Genomic DNA, 14,354 nt, shown 5'->3' on the forward strand with positions numbered 1-14,354 from the left:
GGGTCATGAGGTGCTCGTCGATGCCGACAGGGAACTCTGGGAGTCGGTTGACGAGTGCGACATTTTTTTAAGGGGCAATTTAGTGTGGTCAATCCATCTAACTGCACATCTTTGGGTTGTGGGGGTGAGACGCAGACACGGGGAGAATGTGCAAACTCCACACAGACAGTGACCCGAGGTCGGGATCGAACATCAGGGCCCGAGGCAGCAGTGCTAACCACTGTACCACTGTGCCGCCCACGATAAGTGCGACCTTCATGGCAAAACCAATTCCATGCATCCTGGGCTGATCCTCAGGTTTTCCTCTCCAGAAGAAGGTTTAACCATCACCATCTTCCCTCAGCCGCCCTTCATCTGTTCGTCTGGTCTCCTGCAGTGTAATGACGTCAATGTTGAAGTGTCTGTGTTCACAGCAACAAGGACAGTTTTCTGTTCCAGTTGATCCAGTTGATAGTTTTGATCATCAGCCATGAGGGTTCGTACATTGCAGGTTCTGAAATTGAGTTTAGCTTTGATTTTCTGACTGCAGGTAGATGAGCTGCTGGATGCTGTTTTCTAGCCAGGTTGGGGATGAAACAATCTATTTTTAGGGCACCTTTTCCAGCCCTTTCCCCACGCGGGGTGAGCAGAGCCGATCCTGAAGAGGGCTGCTCAGTCACGAGGAAAGCTGCCAAAACGCTCCCCTGTTCTGATTCAACTGAATCAAATTCCACCCTCGATGTGCCGGTCCGAAGCTGAGGGCTTCCAGATCTCACGGTCCTGTCCCTGTCACCACTTGTCCATCACCGCAGGATTTGTCTCTGTTGGGGGGTGTGTTGATTTCCTCTAGCTAGACGCCTGGTGTGGGACATCTTTTAATGTGGGTGTGCCATTGCACATCAGCAGACACACGGACCTTGACAGAGGGTAGGTCCAATTCCAGTGGCGAGGGAACCTCGAAGACTGGGAATCTCCCTACTGCTGCAGCCATTCATACCATTCGAGTATCTTCTGCCTGATCCGCCATTGAGGACTCATTTTGTATTGGGCAGCACTGTAGCATTGTGGCTTCACAGCGCCAGGATCCCAGGTTCGATTCCCCACTGGGTCACTGAAATGAAAAAAAATGAAAATCGCTTATTGTCACGAGCAGGCTTCAAATGAAGTTACTGTGAAAAGCCCCTAGTCGCCACATTCTGGCGCCTGTTCGGGGAGGCTATTACGGGAATTGAACCATGCTGCTGGCCTGCTTGGTCTGCTTTAAAAGCCAGTGATTTAGCCCTGTGCTAAACAACCCCTGCCTGTGAGGAGTCTGCACGTTTTCCCCGTGTCTGCGTGGGTTTCCTCCGGGTGCTCTGGTTTCCTCCCACAGTCCAAAGACGTGCAGGTTAGGTGGGTTGGCCAGGCTAAATTGCTCTTAGTGTCCAAAACGGTGAGGATGGGCTATTGGGTTATGAGGATAGGGTGGAAGTGAGGGCTTCAGTGGGTCGGTGCAGACTCGATGGGCCAAATGGCCTCCTTCTGCACTGTATGTTCTATGTTGTGTCTTTGTCTGGTTCCTCACCCCCCCCCACCCCCACCCCCCAACGTTACTGTCAGGGGTGACCCCGCCAGGAACTTAAGACTCACGACGGCATTGCCCGCGGGATCAATGGAATGTTCAAACCTCTCCACGAAGGCAAGGTGGCAATCTAAGGAAAGTTTATATACAATACCTCATAGGAAAAAAAACTGTGGCTAGATTCAGGCTTCCATGCAAGCGAAATAATTAGCTCAGTACAAAATCAATGCCAAATTGGGGCCAGCAATCGTGAGTTTTATATGCAGCTTAATTGCTGCCATGGTGAAATATTCATGTAACGGTGTAAAATATTCAGAATGTGTGCTTTACAAATGCTAGAATCCAAGTGACCAGATAATTGATTTCACTTTCCTCTGTGCAACGAAAGGAAGTCAGTGAAGCCAACCCTTGAACGAAGAGTGTCCCAAACAGGAAAAGGCCATTCAACCTGATGAATCCACGACAGTGTTTACGCCCTGCACCAGCCTCCTCCCATTCCTCTTCATCTAGCCTGATCAACTCAACTTTCCTTCATTTTGCCCTCAAATGGTTATGTGGTTTCTCATAGAATGCATTAACATAGAAACATACATCGAAAATAGGAGCAGGGGAGGCCATTCAGCCCTTCAAGCCTGCTCCGCCATTCAGTCTGATCATGGCTGATCATCAGATTAAACATCCTGATCCCGCCTTCCCCCCATGTCCCTTTATCACTTTAGCCCCAAGAGCAATTTCTAATCCCTTCTTGAAATCACGCAACATTTTGGCCTCAACTACTTTCTGTGGCAGTGAATTCCGTAGATTCACCACTCTCTGGATGAAGAAATTTCTCCTGTAATCCTGACCGATTTAAAACTGACCTATTCCTATACTCAAATTCTCTTGCTATGAAAGTCAACATTCTTTACTGCTTGCTTTATCTGCGCGCTTACTTCCAGCGACTGATGCACGAGGACACCATGGTCTCGCTGAGTATCCACCTCTCTCAATTTACACCCATTCAAATAATAATCTGCCTTCCTATTTTTGCTACCGAAGTGGACAACCTCACATTTATTCACATTATACAGCATCTGCCACGCAAATACCCACTCACCCAGCCTGTCTAAATCCCGACGAAGTATCTCTGCATCCTCCTAACAGCTCACCCTCCCACCCTATTTTGTATCATTTACAAATTTGTAGATAATATACCTAGTTCCCTTGTCCAAATCATTAATATATAATGTGAACAGTTGATGTTCTATCACAGATCCCTGCGGTACCCCACTATTCACTGCCTGTCAATCAGAAAAAGACCCATTTATCCCTACTTTTTGCTTCCTGTCTGTTATCCAGCTTTCTATCCATCTCAAGACACTACCTGTAATCCCATGTGCTTTAATTTTACATATTAATCTGCTATCTGAGACCTTGTCGATAGCCTTCTGAAAAACGTTTTAAAAAACATTCTCCCTGGCCAACTCTACTCGATACATCCTCAAAGAATTTGAGTAGATTTGTCACATATGATTTCCCTTTTGAAAACCCGCTGCTTTCTAAATGCTGTGTTATGAAATTCTTGATAATGGACTCCAGCAACTTCCCGACTACCGACATTAACCTTACTGGTCTATATGTCCCAGTTTTCTCTCTAGCTCCCTTTTTGAATACATTACTTTAGCTTATGTTCGCTACCCTCCAATCTGTAGGGACCATTTCAGAGTCAAAAGAATTTTGGAAAATGACCACCAATGGATCTACTATTTCTAGGGCCACTTCCTTAAGTACTCCAGGATGAAGATTATCAGGCCCTGGAGATTTATCAGTCTTTAATCCCATCAATTTCCCCAAAACCATTTCTTTACTAATACTAATTTCCTTCAGCTCCTCACTGAAACTTGTGTTTCTCAAAACTTCTGGTACATTATTCATGTCTTCCTTTGTGAAGCGTGAAGCAAAATATGAATTTAGGGGGGGATTCTCTAAGCCCAGGGCCGGCTGGAGAACCCCGTGACCGACGCAAATCACGTCACACCGCCCCGGGACGCAATTCTCTGCAGAGCGGTGAATCGGCGCCATTGGCGCTGCTATGGTTGGCACGGCGCCGGTCTGTGGCTGCTGGTCCAGGGCGCCCCCGCTGTTTCTCGGCCCGTCGTAAAAAAACATGAGTCCCGCTGGCGGCGTTCACACCTGCTCTCAGCCGGTGGGACCTCGGCATTGAAGGGTCCGGGACCGGCCTGTGGGTTGGGAGGGGGGGTTTGACCCCGGGGGGGCCTCCGATGTGGCCTGGCCCGCGATGAGGGCCCACCAATCGGCAGGCCGGCTTCTCTGGCTGCGGGCCTCCTTTCTTCCGCGCCGCCCCATGTAGCACTGCGCTACGTTGCGTCGGGGCCAGCCCATTGAAGGGAGCCACTGCGCATGCACGTGTTGGTGCCAGTGCCACTGCGCATGCACGGATCCCGTTTCATCCAGTTCACGACAGGGTCAGCAGCTGGAGCGGCGTGGATCGCTCCAGTGCCGTGCTGGCCCCCTGTATGGGGCCAGAATTGCTGATCCTGAGGCTGCGTTGACACCGTTGAGAAACACGATGGCATTTCCAACTGCATCAACAGAGCCTCAGGATCACAGAATCCTGCCCATAGTTCCTCAGCCATTTCTTTGCGAATACCCCGGTTCTGATTGCAAGGGGCCTACATTTGTTTGTGTCAATCATTTTCTCTTTACATGTATATATAGAAACATTTACAGTTCCCCGCTAGTTTACTTTAACATTGCATTTTCCCCTTCCTAATCAATCCCTTGGTCTGGCTTTGCTGTATTTGAAACTGTTCCCAATCCTCAGCTCTATTGTTTTTTGTGCCAATTTGTAAGCTTCCTATTTAAATCTGTACTTTCTCTAATTTCTGCTGTAAGCCGTAGTTTGGCCACAGTTCCATTTCTACTCTTGCGCCAAATAGGAATAAACAACTTTTGTAGTTCACCTGTGTGTTCCTTTAATGCCTGCCATTGCCTGTCCACTGTCCTTCCCTTTAGTAATGTTTCCCAGTCCACCCTAGCCAACCCATGTCTCATACCACCACAGTTACCTTTATTGAGGTTCAGGACCCTGGTCTCAGAATCAACTACCTCACTATTCACCTTGGTGAAGAATTCTACCATGTTATGGTCACTCATCCCCAATGGTTCTCTCACAATTAGGTTGCCAAATAATCCTTTCTCATTGTATTGGTCCAAAAAACCATCCTGTATACACTTCAGAAATTTGTCCTCCGTGGAACTGTGACTAATTTGAATCACCCAATCTATATGCAGATTAAAGTCACGCATAATTACAGATCATATTCATCTCTGATTTTCTGTCTAGTGCTATTTCCAACATTATCACTGATGTTTGGTAGTGTGTATACCATCCTCATGAATGTTTTTTGCCCCGTGGTATTTCTTAACTCGACGCATACAAATGTCACATCGTCTGTGCTAATATCTTTTCTCAATATTGTATCTATATCTTCTTTGATAACAATACAATTCCATCACCTATTCCTTTCAATTTTATGTCCTTCTTAAACACTGACAAGCCCTCAATATTTAGTTCCCATCCTTGGTCATCCTGTAGCCATGTCTCTGTAATCACAACTGTACCGTACCTGCGTACATCTATCTATGCAGTTAATTCATCCACTTTATTTCAAATGCTCTGAGCATTCAGGTACAAAGCCTTTTAACATTCCTTCTCCCTAGCTTTTTTTATTGTGCCCTTATCTAATTCTGGCCCTTGATTTCTCTGCTTATCACTTTTCTTATTCTCCTTTCTGTCTTTTTCTCTTGTTCTTGATTAGCTCTGCTCTGAATCCTTACATAGGTCCCCATTCCCCTGACATATTAGTTTAAACCCTCCCCAACAGCTCTAGCAACTACCTGCCATTAAAGGACATCAGTCCCGGTCCTGCCCAGGTGTAACCCGTCTAGTTTGTCCAGGCCCACCTCTCCCAGAACCAGCCCCAAATTCCAGGGACCTTAAACTCTTCCCCTCACACCATCTCTTCAGCCACATATTCATCCGATGTATTCCCGTTATTTCTACTCTGTCTAGCACGTGGCAATGGGAGTAATCCTGAGGTCACTACCTTTGAAGTCCGACTTCTCAACTTGCTTCCTAGCTCCCTATATTCTGCTTTCAGGACCTCTTCCTTTTTTTTAAACCTATGTCGCTTGTGCCAATGTGTTCCTCGACTACTGGCTGTTCACCCTCCAGAATGGCCTGTAACCATTCCGAGACACCCTTGACCCAAGTAGCAGGGAGGCAACCTTCCATCCCAGAGTCATAACACCCACGAGGTCCATGGAGAAACCATTATCGGTATCCGCATGAGGCTCATGGAGTACGAGCTTCCCAGGCAGGGGGCGGAGGCCAACTTAGCTGGGATCCTTTAGATCCGAGTAAAAAAGCCAGCCCGAGCAGGGATTGGCATGTTGGTTGCCCCAACGGGGACTGTGATTGTAGAATGGTACTGCCGTGGGCAGATTATTGTTCAAAGTAAAATAAATCTTTTCCTTCCTACTGCTGACTTCCTTGGTCATTAAAGTGTCCCTGGCGAGACCAGCGTTTTGTTACCGATTGTTCTTATAATAATAATCTTTATTGTCACAAGTAGGCTTACGTTAACACTGCAATGAAGTTACAGTGAAAATCCCCTAGTCGCCACATTCCGGCACCTGTTCAGGTTCACAGAGGGAGAATTCAGAATGTCCAAATTACCTAACAGCACGTCTTTCGGGACTTGTGGGAGGAAACCGGAGCACCCGAAGGAAACCCACGAAGACACGGGGAGAATGTGCGAATTCCCCACAGACAGTGACCCAAGCCAGGAATCGAACCTGGGACCCTGGAGCTGTGAAGCAACAGTGCTAACCACTGTGCTACTGTGAGAAGATGTTGGTGGTAAGCCACCTTCTTGAACCACTGCAGACCATATGGTGCAGGTACATCCACTGTGCTATTAGAGAAGGAGTTCCAGGATTTTGACTCAACGACAGTGAAGTAACAGAGATTATAGGCCGCAATTTAATGCCCATAAAACAGGGCGTGAATAGGGGGGTGTTTCTCAGCTCCTGCAGTGTCGAGAATGACCTCATCGTCAAACGGGACTGTGTTTCTTTCTGGCCTCAGCGAGGAAGGTCCCGTCAAGGCCGCACTTACCTCACTTCCTGTATTCACCAGCTCAGCGCACCATATTTAATGCCACCCCGATCTCTTGATTCCCTATCGCAGCCTTCAGACCCCCAATGCCCCTATTTACCAGTTAGGGTGCCCTCTCACCACACCTCACAGGCAGGGTACCTGGGGCCCGATCCCTGGCACGGGTAACCTGCTACCTGGGCACCTTGACACTGCCAGCCTGGTATGCTGGCAATACCCCGACCAACCTGGAACTACCACATGGGCGCTCTGGCAGTACCAGAGTGGCGCTGCCAGTGTACCCGCAGTGGAAGTGCCAAGGTGTCTGTGTGGCGCCAGGAATGCCATGCTACCACCCTGCCCAGAGCGGACCACCTGGGACCCTCGATGGCCTGGGAGACCGCCCCCAGGCGCCATTTGTGGGGACCAGTGTTAAACGACACCATGGCGAAGACTCCCAAGTGCTGGCATTCATTTCCAGGCCTCGGGAGCATAGAGCTCAGATGTATTGAAGACAGCCGAACTGCTCACTTAAATATGTAAATCTGGATCCCATCCAGGGTGTCCATTCTGAGCATCGCAATTCTTGCGAGAGGCCCCTTGCAAGATTTTACGGTCTTGTTGCGTCACCAAGTCGAGCGTGACAAGGCCTTTCGATCGGGCCCATAGTTTCCAGGCCAGGATGGTGGTTGGATTGGAGAGGAACTTGCTGATGGTGATGTTCTCATGCGCCGTTGTATTTGGAGCTTACTGTGCACTGATTAGCCATCGTGTTTCCTAGAATAGAACAGTGACTACAAAGAACAATGAACAAAGAAAAGTACAGCACAGGAACAGGTCCTTCAGCCCTCCAAGCCTGCGCCAACCATGCTGTCCGTCTAAACTAAAATCTTCTAAAACAAAGAAAAGTACAGCACAGGAAGAGAAAAGTACAGCACAGTTTAAAAGGTGCTTCACTGGAAGTAAAACAACTTGAGGTTCCTGTGGTAAACCACTGTTAATGTATTATATGTATTGTGGTAAATTGTTACTGTACGACATGTATTGTGGTAAACCACTGCCTGATGGCTCCACCTCCTCTCAGGCTCAGTATAAAGGTGACTGACCTCCGGCTCTGCCCCAGTTCGGGATCAGTGGCCAGGAGGCTTTCTGTTTAGCTTATTAAAGCCACTGTTTCGTTCACTACTCGTCTTGTGTTAATTGATGGCACATCAACTTAATAAGCTAAACTTTTAAGATAAATTCATCACTCAAGCCTGATCGCCTGGAGCTGGACCCACAAGCAGCCGATGCCACTGCGACATTCGAGCACTGGCTAAGCTGCTTCAAAGCTTACCTCGGATCCTCCACCGACGACGCCACTGACCTCCAAAAGCTTCAAATACTCAATGCACAGGCGAGCCCGCAGGTTTTCCTTCTGATCAGAGATGCCCCCTCGTATATGGAGGCGATAATGCTGCTGAAGGGACAGTACGTAAAGGTAGTAAATGAGGGGTACTCCAGGCACCTCCTTGCCACAAGGCGACAACGCCCCTGAGAATCACAAGCCGAATTCCTGCGTGCGCCGCAGGTACTCGGCCGGAACTGTGCTTGCAAGTTGGTATCGGCTGTCCAACACACGGAGCTGCTGATCAGGGAAGCCTATGTTGCGGGCATTAAATCCAACTACATCCGCCAGCGCTTGCTAGAAAGGGGTACACTCGGCCTCCCAGAGACAGTGCAGCTCTCAAACTCGCTGGAAGTGACTTTCCAGAACATGGAGGTCTACACCTCCGACCACGCGGCACCCTCGTGGACATCGTGGGCGCCGCCTTTACCCAACTCGAGTGTGCGCAAGCCTGTGCCGTGCAGCAGCCCACCAATGCCGGAAGCCCGAAATGCTACTTTTGCGGCCAGGATAGGCACCCCAGACAACGCTGCCCTGCATGGAACGCGATTTGCAACGGGTGTGGGAGGAAAGGCCACTTCGCCAAAGTCTGCCAGGCCCGACCTTTCCCTAAAGTTTCTAGGCCCAGCAGCGCTGCCTGTTGCCTGTCGGGACCGCCCCATCTGCCGCGTCACCTGCCATGTGCGACCCGTGGGCGCCGCCATCTTCGCTGCCACCTGTCATGTGCGACCCGTGGAGGCTGTCCTTCTGGCCCTACGGTCTAGTCGTCTCCCAGTCTCCCGCTGGCAGGACGTCCTTCCCGATGCGCTCCACTCCATCCGGTCGCTCCTGTGCTTTGCCACCAATGAGACCCATCACGAACGTATGTTTGCCTTCCCTAGGAAGTTCACCTCAGGGGTCTCGCTCCCGTCCTGGCTGACAGTCCCAGGGCCCATCATCGGGAAGCATGCGAGCAGTCATAAATCGGATCCCCTCGTCGAGAACGTCCTGCTCCTCCATGCCAACCCACAATATGCCTGCGTGGCACATCATGACGGGCGGCAGGACACAGTCTCCCTCTGGGAATTGGCACCTGCAGGTTCCCCAACAACCATCACCACCCCCGACTCTACACTGTCTCCCTCCACCACTACCTGTTACTTCACCACCACCCCGCCCCTACATCCCCCCCCCCCCCCGACTCAACTACTGGGTGAAGAGGAAGACAACATGATCCCGGACGCGCAGGTCTCGACATCAGTGCACACACCACAGCCGGGACTGAGGCGATCACAGCGGAAGGTCAAAGCCCCCGACAGACACGACCTTTAAGTCCACTTCACCCCCGCTGGACTCTTTTTTAACAAGGGGTGAATGTAGTAAGCTGCTGTTAATGTATTATATGTATTGTGGTAAACTGTTACAGTACTACATTTATTGTGGTAAACCACTGCGTGACGGCTCCGCCTCCTCTCAGGCTCAGTATGAAGGTGGCTGACCTCCGACCTTGCCCCAGTCCGGGCCCAGTGGCCAGGAGGCTTTCTGTTTAGCTTATTAAAACCACTGTTTTGTTCACTACTCGTCTTGTGTTAATTGATGGCACATCAGTTCCCCATCCCCCCCAACCCTTTGGGGGCGTTTCTGGCAGTGCTGGCGATGCGCAATTGGCTGCCAGCGTTATCTCCCAGCCCCACCAAGGTCCATGATGTTTTGTATGTCTCGCCCGCTCCACCTCCGGCAAACCTGCTGCGGTGGTGGGGTGGGCGAGTCGCCTTTGGCGGGACGAGAAGATTCTGTTAGCAGGGATCTCCAGGAAATCCCACCCTTGGGCTTGGAGATGAGTAAACAAGTGTGAGTAAACAAGTCCAGCGCTGGTTCACCATAACAAACATGGGGGAAAACATACGGTCACTGCGTCGCAACATAACTTATTTCTGATTAAAACAGGTATGAACATGTGGGCCAAACATCTTCCCACTGCACTGTAGATTCTGAGATTTCCTATGGAGAGGCAGCAATGCATTATATCTACATGTAAATGATTGTCTTCTGTTGGATTAGATAAAGAACAAGGGGGCTCGAGGGAAGAAGTCTTGTTGCAAGTTAGTGGGCTGCAGTGTTTTAAGTGATCTCAAGTTTATCGATGATTGAATCTGAAAGACCAGTCAGGAGTAAGATAGACGAGTTTGGAGGTAATGAAGGTATAAGTGGGGTCTTCAGCAGCAGAGAGCAGAGACAAGTGTGAAGCCGGACAATGTTCTGGAAGTGAAAATTGGCGATCGTAGTGACATGAGATCAGAAGCTCACTTCGGGACTGAACCACAGAACATCATTTTTCTAATTGAGAAACTGGTATGAAGGACCCGATGGCGTGGATGCAACCCGGGGGCTGCAGGTTAGTCATGAATAATAGTGTAGGACACAAATACCCAAAAGGCAGGATACTCAAAGGATAGGGCAACTAAGCCCAGAGCACAAGGCATTTGGGACATGGCAAAGTCTAAAGGGGGAACGCCACCAACACCAATCAACCTGAGAGGGGAGGAGCACAGGTCACAGTGCAATTGATACGATAAGAAAGGAATGCGGCAGAGAGAGAGAGAGAGAGGTTGGGAAATGAAGGTGAGCAGGAGAGGCTGGAAAGCAATTAGATATTGCCATCTGTTACCTTACGCAGATGAGATGGTTTGTGACTTTGCAGCATTTTTCAAGATTAATGCACTTAATTAAACAAGTTAACATTCCTAACTCAGGTGCAAACAACGCCTGTTAAAACATGCTGTACTCTGAGGCATGGAAGTGCCGATGCACTGTGCTTGCCAATGGAAAATGCATTCCTGAGTTTTTTCAATACAAGACACGGGGGAAGAGGATGGGCCAGCCAGCCAGAAGGTAGCCCTTGCTGCTTCAGCTCGATTACAGCCAAGATCAGAAGACGCGGTCATCAACAACCACAGCTCGTCTCAATAACATCCCAAGTTTTTCGCTATTGTATTCGATATTTTAAAGGTGCGACATACAGGAGGTAAAGGGGACAAGTGGTTTAAGGAGGGAATTCCAGGGTTTGAGGCCCAGGCGTCTGCAGACACAGCCACCTTTGGTGGAGCAATTCAAATCAGGGCTGATGATGGGTGGCTCGGTGGTGCAATGGTTAGCACTGCTGCCTCACAGCGCCGAGGACAGGTGAATTGTGAATTGAGGACAGGTGGACAGTGCTAGTCAGGTGAATTGGACATTCTGAATTCTCCCACTCTGTAGCTGAACAGGCGCCGTAGTGTGGCGATGAGGGGATTTTCACAGTAACTTCATTGCAGTGTTAATGTAAGCCTACTTGTGACAATAATAAAGATTATTATTATTATTATTATTATTATTAATAGGCTTTTGGACTCAAACTCCACTCACAACAAGGGCACAACTTATGGCATGGTGGATGGGCACCTCACCATATAGGGAGACTGTCAGGTAAAATTTAACAGCCTCCTTGAGGGTTTGTCATGGGGCAGTAAGGAGCTCCAGTTTGGATATCATTAGGCCCACCTTCCCCACCCCACTCATGTTGCAAGCCTGTCCCTACTGGAAGACCACACTGCTCTTATGCTCAGTCGCCCTTGCCAAGACCTGACTAATTGGCCATGAGGTACCCTGACCCCCAACGTTCTGCTCTCCCGGCCTTGCATGCTGACTCCAGTCCAGGGACTGCTAAAGTCCCATCTGTGTCCACCGCTCTCAATGGAAAATCTGGCTGTGGCTTCCATGATCAGCAGACATGGGGTGGTCCCTCGCTTTTCAGCTGATGAGCTGTCATCACCACAATGTAAAACTCCGGCCTAAATATTGTTCCAACACTCACTCCAGAGATTTGAGTACAAACTCTAATTGAGATTTGAATGCAGTACTGAGGGAGTGCTACTCCATTGGAGGACTTTGTCTTTAATATGAGACATTAAACTGAGGCACTGCCTGCCCTCTCTTTACAAAAACCTGTGGTAATACTTCAGCGAAGAGCAAGAACTCTTCCCCCATGTCCTGGCCAGTATTTATCCCTCAGGAGAAATCACAAGAAGAGATTATCTCAGTGTTCGTCAAAGTCAGGGGCGTGACCCGCGGGAGGGTCGCGGAGCCGTTGTCCGCGGCGCTCCCGATCGCGCAAATCCCCGCGCAGCATCCGGCTTTTCATAACGCCAGCTGCAAGCAGCCGCAGACAGTGGATAAAAATATATTCGGCCGCATTGAGCATGCGCGCCGATCATCGGACACGCATGCGCAGTGCGGCTGCTATTTTTAAAAAACGGTTGCAGCTTTTTATTTTACAAGTTCTGGAGTGGTTTTTATTCATTTATTCATTTATTTTATTCATTTTATTTTTTTTTACAAGTTCGGGGTGGGGTTTTATTCATTTTTTTCATTTATTTTACTCATTTTATCTTTTTTTTACAAGTTCGGGGGTGGGGGCTTATTTGCTAAATTTTTACAGGAGAAAAGTTCAGAACTTTGGACAGGTGGAGGCTCCATACGTTCCGACACCGGAAGGCTTCACCTTCATCCAACAGGTTCCATTGGAGGAGCGTGTACGAGGGCCAAAGGGACCCAAAACCATTTCTTCCATTTTTGTCAGCAGCAAACAAGGTAAGAGAAAATGGTGGGTCGCGCAGGTCGGCCAGCGTGGGTGCGAAGGTCGGCCAGCGTGGGTTGCAAAGGTCGGCCGGGTTGAGTCCCGAAGGTTGGCCGGTTGGTAAAAATGGGTCCCCAGAAAAAAAGTTTGAAGAACACTGATTATCTTGTTCTTGTCACATTGCTAATTGAGGGAGCTTGCTACATACAAATTGGTTGCCACATTCCTATATTATAACCGTGACTACACGTCAAAAAATATTTCATTAGCTAAAAAGCACTTTGGGAAGCCCTGAAGTCAAAGCATATCAATATGAATCTGCCTCTCTTTTGTGGAACACAGATTTTGATTCCCAAAATCAGTCATGAAGTAGAGAGCTGTTCCTAGGGGCTATAAGACCATAAGACCTCGGAGCAGAATTAGGCAACTCGGCCCATCGAGTCTGCTCTGCCATTCAATCATGGCTGATATTTCCTCATCCCTGCCTTCTCCCCATAACCCCTGATCCCCTTCTTTATCAAGAATCTATCTATCTCTGTCTGAAAGACGCTCAGTGATTTGGCCTCCACAGCTTTCAGCGGCAAAGAGTTCCATAGATTCACCAGCTGGCTGAAGAAATTCCTCCTCATCTCTGTTTTAAAGGATCATCCCTTTAGTCTGAGGTGGTGTTCTCTGGTACTAATTTTTCCTACAAGTGGAAACATTCTCTCCACACCCACACTATCCCGGCCTCGCAGTATCCTGTAAGTTTCAATAAGATCCCCCCCCTCGTCCTTCTAAACTCCAACGAGTACAGACCCAGAGACCTCAACCGTTCCTCATACAACATCTCTTCATTCCCGGGATCATTCTTGTGAACCTCCTCTGGACCCTTTCCAAGGCCAGCACATCCTTCCTTAGATACGGGACAGAAAACTGCTGACAATACTCCAATGGCGTCTGACCAAAGCTTTATACAGCCTCAGAAGTACATTCCTGGTCTTGTATTCTAGCCGTATCGTCATGAATGCTAGCATTGCATTAGCCTTCCTAACTGCCGACTGAACCTGCACGTTAACCTTAAGTGAATCCTGAACAAGGGCTCCCAAGTCCCTTTGTGCATCTGATTTCCTAAGCATTTCCCCATTTAGAAAATAGTCTAAATTCCTCCTTCCAAAGTGCATAACCTCACACTTTTCCTCATTGTATTTCATTTGCAACTTCATTGCCCACTATCACTGGCACCACGTGGTACACAATCTATTCCAATGAGAAATGGTGCAGGATTCGCCGGGTTTGCGACTGACACTCAGGAGGCTGACAAGCTGCAGCCACATATACACAGTGCACTCCCCACACACACCATCGCAGCCAACAAGATGGCAGCGAGGAGAGCAGCACTCCGTTTCACGGACTGGAGACGCTCTCCTGGACGTGGTGGAGGAGAGGCAGGCCCCCGTGTACCCCAGCCTGGGAAGGAGGCTGCCAGCCGCTGCCATTCACCTTGCCTGGATCCAGGTGGCAGTGGTGGTCAGCGCCACCAGCAACAACGTCCGGACCAGCCAGCAGTGCTGGAGGAAACTGCACAACCTCCCCAGGGCGGCACGAGTGAGGAGGCAACACTGTGCCCCTAGCACTAAACCAGTCCTACACACCCATAACTCGACCCACCCCCCTCCCCCCACACCCAGAG

The sequence above is a fragment of the Scyliorhinus canicula genome, chromosome 6, assembly GCF_902713615.1.
Source record: "Scyliorhinus canicula chromosome 6, sScyCan1.1, whole genome shotgun sequence".
Classification (NCBI taxonomy): domain Eukaryota; kingdom Metazoa; phylum Chordata; class Chondrichthyes; order Carcharhiniformes; family Scyliorhinidae; genus Scyliorhinus; species Scyliorhinus canicula.